Below are 12,411 nucleotides of genomic sequence, written 5' to 3'. Positions count from 1 at the left end.
CAAGTAAGGAGAACACAAAAATGCACAAGTATAAAACAGCCACAAATTGTTGGATTGTCTTCACTAATAAATTAAACATAACAATCTACTGTATGCCTTACCCAAAGAATAAATCTCATATTAACTATTTAAACACTTGATGTTTATACAATATGTTTGTTTTTTTAATAGTTTAATGTATTTTAATAGCAAACTTACAAGAACAGCACAGAAGACAGACAACATTAAAAACATGTACTTGCATGTAGTACAACTCAGTTAGAAAAGTATAGTGAATGGATGGAATCTACTGTATGATAAAAATGCTACAAACACCATTTAGTTGCCGTCAATAAGAAATTTACTTGTTTTAAAAAAAATCCAAATGCTGGCATTGTCCAGAAAAATTTAACAGGTTTATTTATAATTATTATAAAGTTGAACCGCTGAAACTTGTTCACTGAAACATTTTAACTTGCATTAATGCTTTACGTCTCTGCATTTATATTAAAAATTCACACACAAATGAAAACGGAAAAACTGCCAATACCTGATTTCTGTCCCCTATTTTTCCACTCTCAATCATAGACTTAGGTACCTTTTGACCCCATTGAAAAAAAATATCTAACGTTCAAAACTACCAATAACAGGAAGAAGAGAATTTTTTTTTTTTTTTTTTGAGAATGAAATGTTTCCCATCATAGTGGATTCTTAAGCACGTTCTCCACGTATGCGGCGTGCTAGCTGGATGTCTTTTGGCATAATTGTCACACGTTTGGCATGGATAGCACACAGGTTGGTGGTGTCTTCAAAAAGGCCAACCAGATAGGCCTCACTTGCCTCCTGCAAAGCACCGATAGCTGCGTTCTGGAAGCGCAGATGTGTTTTAAAGTCCTGAGCAATTTCTCGCACCAGACGCTGGAAGGGAAGTTTGCGAATCAGAAGTTCAGTGGACTTCTGATAACGTCTAATTTCACGGAGCACCACAGTTACCAGGCCTGTAACGATGAGGTTTCTTCACCCGTCCAGTAGAGGGCGCACTCTTGCGAGCGGCTTTTGTAGCCAGTTGCTTCCTGGGTGCTTTACCCCCGGTCGATTTGCGAGCAGTCTGCTTTGTACGAGCCATGGTACAGAGACCTCCTTACTTAACCCCCTTCTCCTTCGGCTGGAGCTCGGCGAGCGAGAGGCGGCGCTGGTGTTGGAGAGCGATGGCAGCGCAGTGGCGGCTGCGAACACCGTTTGTGTGTGTTTTCATATATTTATATATCTAGGAAATATTTGAGAGGTTTGATACTAGACATTTTGTTGAGGATAGCACATTTAACCTATAACTACTTAGTACATGTTCCCTTTGTACTTTTCTTGAAGAGAAAAATTAAAAGGTATGTCTTCTTTTTTTTTTCCTTTTTGTAAGGCCCACCTAAACTTTAGACTTCATCATGCAATTTATTTAGTTTTCAAACTTGAATGGAGCACTCTATTAGTTTCCTGTGCCTGCCGTAACAAATTACCACAGGCTTAGTGGCAAAACCACAATTTATACTCTCAGAGTTCTGGAGGTTGCGAGTCCAAAATCAGCATCACTGGGCTGAAATCATGGTGTCAGCAGGGTACCCCCTCTGGAGGCTCTAGGGGAGAATCCAGTCCTTTCCTTTTTGAGCTTCTGGGAGCTGCAGGCATTTCTTGGTTTTGTGGCTGCCTGGCTCCAATTTCTGACTCTGGTAATGTTGCCTTCGTGTGTGTGTGTGTGTGTGTGTGTGTGTGTGTGTATGTGTGTGTGTGTAAAATCTCCCTCTGACTCTCTTTTAAGGACACTTGTGATTGTATTTAGGCTACATTAGATAATACAGGATAATCTCCTATCTTAAGATCCTTAACATAATCACATCTACAAAGAATTTTTTTTTTTATATATAAAGTAGCATTCACACATTTCCTGGATTAGGACATGGGCTTAATTTTGGAGGCCATTGGCAGCCTACCACATCCAGCAAGTCACTAGGCTAATATTATGAGAAGTCCAGGTGGGGTGTGGTAGATATGCACACAGAAGATTTTGGCCTATTTTATTCACTGTGCTGTCGCTGGTGTGTAGAATATTGCCTGGCAGAGAGCAGATATTCAAACTAAATATTTGTTCAATGAATATGGCTAATAAATGTTTAATAAAGGATTTCTGAGAGAAATTATTATGCCTTACAATTACAAATTTAAACACTGGTGTGTTAATGTAGCTTCTAAAATCCCATTAAGCACAGTTAGGCTCCAGATTAAAGATGCAGCGTGTAGAGCCTAATGAAAGTATACTAAGTATATGGAAGGCATTATTTGTTTGTTTATAGGTTATGATGGTTACATTTAAGCATAATCATCAATTGATGGAATTTAAATCTCTAAATTGATGCTCTAGAGAAGTGATATTTATAGAAATAACATAGTAGCATGGAACATATTACTCTTTTTTTATTATTATACTTTAAGTTCTGGGGCACATGTGCAGAACGTGCAGGTTTGTTACATAGGTATACACGTGCCATGGTGGTTTGCTGCACCCATTAACCTGTCATCTACGTTAGGTATTTCTCCTAATGCATTCTCTCCCCCAGCCCCACACCCCCCAACAGGCACTGGTGTGTGGTGTCCCCACCCACCCCATGTCCATGGGAACATATTACTCTTTACAATTCCTGCATATACAGGTATATATAACTACATTTGTACTATATTATAGAATCCTTTAAGATTAGAATTTTCATTGTACCTCCAGTATCTTGATATATAATTTAATACATATAAATAAAATATATTTCTAGGGTTAACTGAATGTAAATATAGCTTGTTATGATGAACTACATAAGAAATATATTTACTTATTTTTCCTATGTAACATGTTATAAGAGAGTACTTCTGTTAAATCACAATATACCCTGGGTCTGTTACTAGCATAGATATTCATAGAAATCATTTCTTTCTTATCTCTTAGAGCAATGATCTATTATTTTTAGACTTAATTAAATAACCACATATTACTAGACTTCTGGACAGTCCTCTCATCTACTTAATTTAGAAGAAAATTACCATACTTTCTTCCCTAATTTATTTCTCTCTTCCAGGTTTCAATTGAGTTCTGTAGTCTCTTTTCCTACACTGGTCTGTACTAAGAATTACAATCTGCTTATACTTCTCTCTCAGTAGATTTCCCATAATGAAGTTGCTAATGGCCTTAATTGAGTAACTGCAAGGTATTATTTGCTTCCTTTTAGTAATATGATGCCTCCTTCGACAAGAGAAGTTTCCTTACATTAAGAAGAGCAAATCAGATTTTCAGAGTCAACTTTTGATTGTGACAGTGGATATTGTATAGATTACCTGGAGCTTTGTAGCTTCGCAGATATCCATTTATTTGTGAAATTCTTAGTGTTCTAATCCCTTGGTTACATCATGGATGTGCCACATGTTGTTTTTTATTGCTCGCTATAATTTTTTAACCAGTAGGAGGTGCAGCTGGTATCTTACGTCCCTTCCTAACCAAGAAATGCGAGAAATACAAATATTGTTTATTTTAGTGCAAAGCAAGATAAACTTTTTTTATTTTTATTTCATTTATTTATTTATTTTAGCCTCTCTCTTTGATAGGCTTTCCTCTCTGAAGCTAACCTCAAAGCTTCAACTCCTTCCCTTAATGATGTGCTGTAGGTTAGTTATTAAAAATTTAACCATAAAATGTTGGAACTTCTTTTTATTTTCTCCATACTTTTTGGGGATAAGTTTCAGAACTTTACTCTGTCCTTTGTAAAGATGTAAAATTGCTATGAAAGGGTTGGCAGGAACAACATTTCTAGAGAAGCTGGCAAAAGCCAGAAAGATCATAGTGTTTATAAAAACCTTGCAGTTTGTGTCCCGAAACATTTATTATCCTACTTATTCATTAACTTAAGACCTGATTTAAACATATTCTGCATGTAAAATGATGAAGAATTTCGTTTGGCTCTGTAACCATATAAATGAACATTATGGTACAACTTTGGAAAGTGCTAATATAAACCTAAGCTTAATAGAAATATAAAGTCCAGATAAATGGAAAGAACAGTACTATTTTGCTCTACACTTCAGATGGCATCTGGAATATTACGTTCAGTCATGGCACCACAATTTTTAGTAAGACATTGACAAACTTGTGAGCATTAAGAGAACAGTCATGCTGATAGCAATTTGGAAATGATGGTGATGTTTAGTCTTAAGAAGACTTACAGATAATCTGAAAGTGGATGATACAATAGAATCATATTGTGCACTTCTGAGGACAGAAATCTGACTGATAGAATAAATTGCAGAGAAGTCTACATTGGCTTTCGTAAGAAAGAGCCTTGCTGTGTGGGGAACTGTCAGAAAGTGGAATGTATTACTAATAAAACCTGAAATTTTCCTTCTGACAGAAATGTTCAAGAGAAAACTGGGATGAAAAGTTGTTAGCCACGGTTTTTCTATTCAATTTATTTAATAGGCTATATTGTTTATGTTACAAAACAATACGATTTTTTTGAAAACTTATTCTCCCTCCCTAACCATCAGCTGTAAATTTTCCCACTTTAGAATTACTGTTGTTAGTTAAATTTGAAGGCAATTTTTACATTGAGAGGGAGGTAGGTTGGGGAAGACCACCTTGTTCCCTTCTAATTATGAAATATGTGGGTTCTATTTTATTTTACTTTTAATTTTTCTCCCAAACATGACATGGTGTCTTTCTAGTTAAAAGGTGCCTGTTCATTTATTCATTCCTACTTTTTTGTATGGTAACTTAAAATTACTTTTGAGATGCATGCTTTATATTCTTAAGCAATCGTACTTGCTACACTGTTTTTTATGGATGGAATGAATTTATGAATAAAACTGTGACTATGGTAAAGCTAATGGATACTTTTTTTTTTTCCAATTGAAAGAGACTTTTACATATCTTTTTTCTTTTGTACTCTCTCCCTTTCTTTCATGAGAAACCCTAAAGGGTTCCATAGCTGTAAAATTAGTCAATAGAAGGAAATGGCAACTGTTGAATATAATATAAAGAAATATTTAAAGTTGTGATAGGGTTTGGAATAAGAATGAATATGCTGTATTATTTTAAACAGTAAACATCATCAGAAATGATAACACAATGACATAAACCCTAAAGATATTTAAATGAAAGACCATGAACTTTACTTAGAATTATTTTGATTTGATTTCCGATTTAAAAAGTAAAGTCCCAAGAGAGAAGCCAATCGCCAAAATTCATAGGAATCTTTCAGGCACATGGCTTTTAAAATATATAATAATTGAGCCATTCAAATTTTTTTGATTCTTCGTTTCTTTCACCTGTAAAAATAATCTTTTTTATTATATCAAAATTATGCTTCTCTAATTGTCATGAATGTCAAATGACACAATTTATAGTAACATCTTGCAAGTGATGAAGCTAGACAAAGGTAAAGTATTATTGTAATTAAACAGGCTGATCCCAGTGTTATTCAATACCATTGCTAACTTTCTTTGCTCAAATCAACTCCATTGGATTTAAAAATAAAATTAATAACTTTTAAAATGTATAGTTTACGTATAGGAAGTCTTCGTTTCTCAAGCTATTCATATTCACATATACTCTATAGATTTTGCTAATAGTATTATTTCATAACTGAAATTTGGTTATGAAATGTTTACTTTTTAGGGACTTAATGACACTGAACTCTCTTTATAGACTTGTGGACAAAATAAGTTTTAGGGATATAAAATGTCATTGCTACTGTTACAATATATGTTCAAACTATCACATATTGCTTTCAGAAATATGCACATTACAAATGGTAGTAGACCTTAAAAATGGAGATTGCTTTCAATTGATTATGGCTGTATGCCGAGCTATTTAATTGTTGGAAATGAATTGACATATTGTAAAGTAAACAATGAAGCTGATTTTCAAAATGATAAAACTGTAACCTAATTCAATAAATTGAATCAGATTACGCAAACATTTTTGCACTTCATTAAGGAATTAGTCAGTATAATTAATGGGAGAGCTTTTTATCATGTTCACGTGTTGATATATGGCTGAAGATATATACAGTAGACTAAACTATTTGAAGATCTTTTGTGCCATTTCACATTAATTAAAGTTGCCACAGACCTAATTCCTAGAAAATGAATACCATGGACTTTTTTTTTTTTTTTGGCTAATTTTAGGATACAATGAGTAGGTCAGGCTATGACTCTTTTCTTTAAAAGACATTTATTTATTTTTCAAACAAAATGGTATTGTGAGTTGGCTCCTAACTTAGAAAGTAAAAGGTCTGGCCTTTATTCTCTTCCTCATCGCTTGCTAGCTGTGTGACATTGAGTAACACTACCTGCCCTCACTTGTTCAGCCATTACAGGTAGGAATTGGTACCTATTATGTTCTAGTCAATTTAGGTTTTATGATCCCAGTTTATTGATTATATTCCTACATCAAGCTACCTTCTGAAATACCTACTTTATCATGTAAAGACCACCATCATAAGTTCTGCCTTATTTCTTACTCAATAGGACTTTGTGAAGAACATAGTAAGCGAATGCAGCAGTCCCCAACCTTTTTGGCACCAGGGACTGGTTTTGTGGAAGACATTTTTTCCACTGATGGGGGTGGGTGGGGAGTATGGTTTTGGGATGATTCAAGCACATTATATTTATTGTGCACTTTATTTCTATTATTATTACATTGTAATATATAATGAAATAATACAACTCACCACACCATCTGCAGGTGATGGGAGACAGTGACAGATCATCAGGCATTAGATTCTCATAAGGAACATACAACCTAGATCTCTCGCATGTGCAGTTCACAATAGGGTTCCTGCTCCTATGAAACTCTAATGTCCTCACTGATCTGACAGGAGATGGAGCTCAGGTGCTAATTCAAACAATGGGGAGTGGCTTCAAATACAGATGAAGATTTGCTTGCTCACCTGCCACTCAGCTCCTGCTGTGTGGCCCAGGTCCTAACAGGTCAAGGACCCATACTGGTCTGTGGCCTGGAGTTTGGGTACCCCTGAGCTAATGTGATCACAAAACACTTTGCAAAGTGTGACATAGCAAGATGCCATCCGATTCAGAGTTTTATGATGATGATTTTTAAAACAGATAATTTGCTTTGTTTCACATGGAATACCAGTTATTTATCTCTCTGTTTGAATGTTTGAATATATCAGTTCTGGGAATTATGGGTTCTTTCCCATATTTATGGCATCAGGTTGTAATCATTTCTTGTTTCTTTTTTTGTTTTTTATTTGAGACAGAGTTTTGTTCTTGTTGCACAGGCTGGAGTGCAGTGGTGCGATCTCGGCTCACTGCAACCTCTGCCTCCTGGGTTCAAGAAATTCTCCTGCCTCAGCCTCTGGAGTAGCTGGGATTACAGGCGCCCATCACCATGCCTGGCTAATTTTTGTATTTTTAGTAGAGACAGGGTTTCACCATGTTGGCAAGGCTGGTCTTGAACTCTTGACCTGAAGCGATCTGCCTGCCTCAGCCTCTCAAAGTGTTGGGATTACAGGTGTGAGCCAATGCATTGGGCCCATTTCTTTATTTTTATTAAAAAAATTTTGTTTTGTATTTTTCAATTAGATCAAATAAAATATTTTTTTCCCTGATACAATTCTCTTATGTCATTGATTTGTTTTTGTCCATTATATATAGAATTTTGTGATTCATATTTAACTTACTGGAATACATCCTACATGACTTTTTGATTGAATATCATTCTATTCAGATAAAACACATTTCCATTAGTTTTCATTTCAGAAATGCAATCATTTTGGAGAGACTGTTTTTCTAAAGATATATATTTTTAATTATTTGAGCTTACTTCCTGGGATGTAAGGATATAATTTCAGGAAAGAGTGTTGAGTTTTTAAGGATTAAAGGGGATGTAACACTCTTTGTTTATTCCAAAGAACTATGCAAATGTAAGTTATTATTTTGGGTTTAATTTACAAATGTGATGCTATATTATCAAGATTATCTTTAAACATGTAAAATGTTTAATATTAAAGGCAATAAAATGTTTAGTTCCCCAAGTAAAGCATTATTCCTTAAAAGTCAAGTTTTGGACCTATTCGTTTTCCTATTAAAACATCTATTTTCTAAATTTGAAAATGTAACATTGTGAAAGTTTTTAAAATGTATCCCTCTATTTGGATACCTTCATTTATCTATTAAAGCAGTAAATGCCCTTTGTATTATCTATTATCTTATATTGCTTAATAACATTCTTTTAGGGAATTAAATTATGGAGAAATGTTTAAGTAGGATTCCATGGAACCATGTTGATTCAAATGAATATAAATGCAAGTATGTCTAAATTCCAAGAAAATTAATCCCTTAATGTTACAATATAATGATATTTTGAAGTTATTTGAGCATGAAATTCATCTCATCATACCTAACCTTTAAGTAACTTATTGAATAAATTAAGTTTAAGGATACTATTCCAAGGAGAACCTGTTACCATATGACCTGTCCATATGAGTTGTCTTTTTGATTTATAATGGCAATTGCTTTCTCGGCATGGATTTCATGACATAATAATATTCTATGAATTTTTGAAATTACAGTGAGTTCCACATCAATCATCTATAATAAAATACTATATGTATCAATGAGAGAGAACTATTGGAATATAGACATTTTAGAAATATGTACTTCCTCCAAATACCAATGCCATTATTTTAATGAAATGGGGTGGTTTGCTTCCTTTGATTTTTTAAAATTGATCATAAAAACTGTCAGCATTATCACTCCCATTAGCGTATCATCCCATCATCTGAACAGCAATCTTCATTTTACCTTGAATATGTTGACTGTCCAGCAAATTCTGCCTAGACCACTTTTGATCTTGGCCTGAATTCCAGAGAATCTATTGCTTCTGGAGTTTCTATGCATTAATATTTTAAATTTCAGGATTATAATTAAACACATATGTCATGGACTACCATTATCTGGCCATGTTTCTTTTATCTGTAAGAGATTCAGAGAGATTTAAAGTGAGATCTTAGTCATGTAAAGAATTGACTGTGCTGCTGTTTTTTCCTCAGTTTCTCTTTAAAAAATATTGAAAATTCCTTGTTATAGTCCTTCATGAGTACATATTCCTATTCTATATGAAAAAAAAACTATACAGAAAATTTGACATCTGCAGCTGCTTCATTTTTTTATTTTTATTTTTATTTATTTATTATTTTGAGATAGAGTTTTGCTCTTGTTGCCCAAGATGGAGTGCAATGGAATGATCTCTACTCACTGCAACCTCTGCCTTCCAGATTCAAGCAATTCTCCTGCCTCCCAAGTAGCTGAGATTACAGGCACGCACCACACACCCAGCCGATTTTTTGTATTTTTAGCAAAAACAGAGCTTCACCATGTTGGCCAGGGTGGTCTCGAACTCCTGACCTCAGGTGACCCATCTGCCTTGGCCTCCCAAAGTGCTGGGATTACAGGCGTGAGCCACTGCACCTGGTCGTTTTTTACTTAATATCACTTTTTGTTCCTAAAATGTCATATCAACTAGCATGCAGGGTTCTTTATTCTCTGGACATATTTTTATGTCATCTTTTCATTACTGATTATTACATGTTCAACTGATTTATTTTTATAATAAATCTAATAAAATGCATAAGTTTAGCATTTCATAAGTAGCATAGTTGGAAACCCAATTAGTATATTCAAAGAGAACATTACTTTTTAGAAATAATTTTTAAAAGGCTTATTCAAATTTATAATTCTCACCATATGGGTTAGAATAGCCATGGCCATATTGCGGATGCAAACCACAATAAAGAATATTTTGGCAAATGAAAAATATTTGAAATTTGCTTCCAAATAATTGCTTAAGCTTATCTACGTAGTACTTCTCACATCTCTTTTATAGATATTCTTGCATTTATAATGCATATTTATTAAGACTGTACATAGGATATAATCAATAGAAGTAAAAACAACTTGTCAGTTACATTTGCATTTAATTTTAAAATTCCAACTACTTTTATATATACAATCAATATTTATGTCTATGTATATTTTTTTACCACTGCATCTTCTATTGCTAATGTAGTTTCTGGCCAAAATGTTGTTAAATTAAATATGATTCAATTAGTAAGTATAATAAATTGGTTAAAACAAAAGGCACTGCAAACAATTCATAACTAACTACTACATGGTAGGAACTTTGCTAATAGCTAATATATCATTTCATTTATTTCTCGTGTCAGTTTATGAAGGAGGTGTTGTTTGTCTCATTTAACAGATGAATATTAAGGTACACAAAATTTAAATAGTCTGCTCAAATGGAAATGAAGGGCCCAATTGGGGATTGAATTCAGTGATAAATAATTATAAATCTTGTTTTCGCTGTCACTTATGCTATTTCCAAGGAATCCATTAATCTCTTTAGGTAACATTCATATTTTGATCAGAATTGAAACAAGATGAATTGAATTTTTCATTGATAAAAAATTGATAGATGAACTTTTTAAAGGACAGGGTCAAATTTTAAAAGAACACCTCAGATTTTCATTAGCGTGCTTAATCCTAATTTCAGAAACTTCTTACAGCACCACTGCATGTATTGGATGTGTAAGTTAAATTATTGCGTAGTAGGCGTTTCGGTCACTAGTTTACACTGTAATATCTTCTAGATAGTGTTTTATTTCTCTCATAATACTGGTGGAAAGCTTAAGAACTGTTTTAAAATAGTTTCATTTTGAAGATTTATATATTTTATAGTTACATTTTAAAGTGTTGAGATGTTCAGTCTCATGATTTTTTGGAGGTAGGGTATATGGGGGTAGCAAAATGATCGATTGAGGGATGTTAAAAATTATATTTCCACATTATTGACCAAGCTTAATTCATTAATATTCCATTATGTTTGAATTTTAGTTCTAACTTAGCTATTACTTTATTGAGTGTGGAAAAGTCTACTAAACTTTTTTTTTCTTTTACATTGCACTTTGTTTGCTAAATAATGCAGTACTAATAGACTGACAAATGTTTTATGCTATTAGAGTTATTTCAGAACGTTATAAGTAATTCAACACATTGTAGTGTTAGCTGTAAGTCCCAAGCATGCTACTTTACCCTAAATAATTGAAAAAATAATTTCTTAACTTTTATTAATAACTCACTCTTATAGTCTTCATTTACCCTATTGCTCATTAGTAGTAAGTCTCTGTGTTATTATTTATTTGTGCAATTGATAAAGCTCCTGGTCAAAGCAATGTCACAATTGGCATCCAAGGGAAGTTCAGCATAAGCTCTTTGGCTCCAGAAATTATGGTCATACTTTTCATGATACTATATTAGACACTAAACTGTTTGATATAATTAGCAAAAGTAGTTGAAGCTGTTTTTCAAATATTCAATTTGTAAGTTATTATTACAACATTTTGGAAAATACGAAGGCGTCACTCATAATCCTACCATGTTGTATAACGTATATTTCCTTTTTGTTTATTAACACTGAGTTCTTGCTCAACAATCTATGGAATATGTACCACAATATCCTATTTCTTTCCATTTTTCAAAATGTGGTACACCAGTTATTTATAAATATACTATAGCCAACTCCCATCATTTTAAAGCAAATATGGTAAATTCACAATTCTGTCATTAGTATCGTTCCCCCCTTGCATTGCATCTATAACAATTGTGGATACTTTTATGTTTTTATTGTTTTCAGACCAAGATTTTATTGAACAGGGAATAGAGATTGTTTCAACCATTTATGGCTAGTAGGCATCTCAAATTCTACATGTGTTTAGTTATTCTGCTTTATCCTGTTTTCCAAAAGAACAGGTTGTTTCTTAAATTCACAAAAAGTTTAGTCTTGATAGAAAAATGAACCTATAGCATTTTTATTTTGTATCGAATCTCAAAATCCAAATGAGAGATTTGAATATTAGGACCTTGACTTGACTTACCTCTGCTTAATTTTGACAGTTGTCTTAAAGTGAATTTAGTGTTTAATGAAATTTTCTGGACTAATAACTCAAGACCTGAAGGGAACAATCCTAGTGGTGAGAAAGTAATTTTCTGGCCTAATTACACCTTTGGCCTCACTACAAAGTCTGTCAACAAAAATGCCAGGTTTGATCATGATTTTTTTTGACGTGTATTCACCAATCTACTTCACACTGGAGACTTTTTTTTACAATAGCATTGGGTATTTGCCACCTAACTAAGATTTTCCATCTGAGAATAAAACCTCAATGTACTGTTTCCAATAGGTGATTCACTTAAATCTGTTTTAAATGACAAATTATGTGGGTATTAATGAACTTTACATATTGAACTCTGGAAATCTACATGGCTCTATTATTTGAGACAGCTGTGTGAATTATATCAACTATGGGCAAATACCCATAGTGA

The 12,411-nt window shown here is 33.4% G+C and overlaps 1 protein-coding gene and 1 pseudogene across 2 annotated transcripts in view; one reads left to right on the top strand and one right to left on the bottom strand.

Moving 5' to 3' along the window:
- DACH1 (dachshund family transcription factor 1) overlaps positions 1–12,411 on the top strand; it is a 428,688-nt gene that overhangs the window by 189,478 nt on the left and 226,799 nt on the right. The window lies entirely within an intron of this gene.
- LOC101127211 (histone H3.3A-like) lies at positions 374–1,191 on the bottom strand (annotated as a pseudogene).

The sequence above is a fragment of the Gorilla gorilla genome, chromosome 14 (genome assembly GCF_029281585.2).
Source record: "Gorilla gorilla gorilla isolate KB3781 chromosome 14, NHGRI_mGorGor1-v2.1_pri, whole genome shotgun sequence".
NCBI classification, from domain to species: domain Eukaryota; kingdom Metazoa; phylum Chordata; class Mammalia; order Primates; family Hominidae; genus Gorilla; species Gorilla gorilla.
This window is presented reverse-complemented; position numbering and strand designations above follow the sequence as displayed.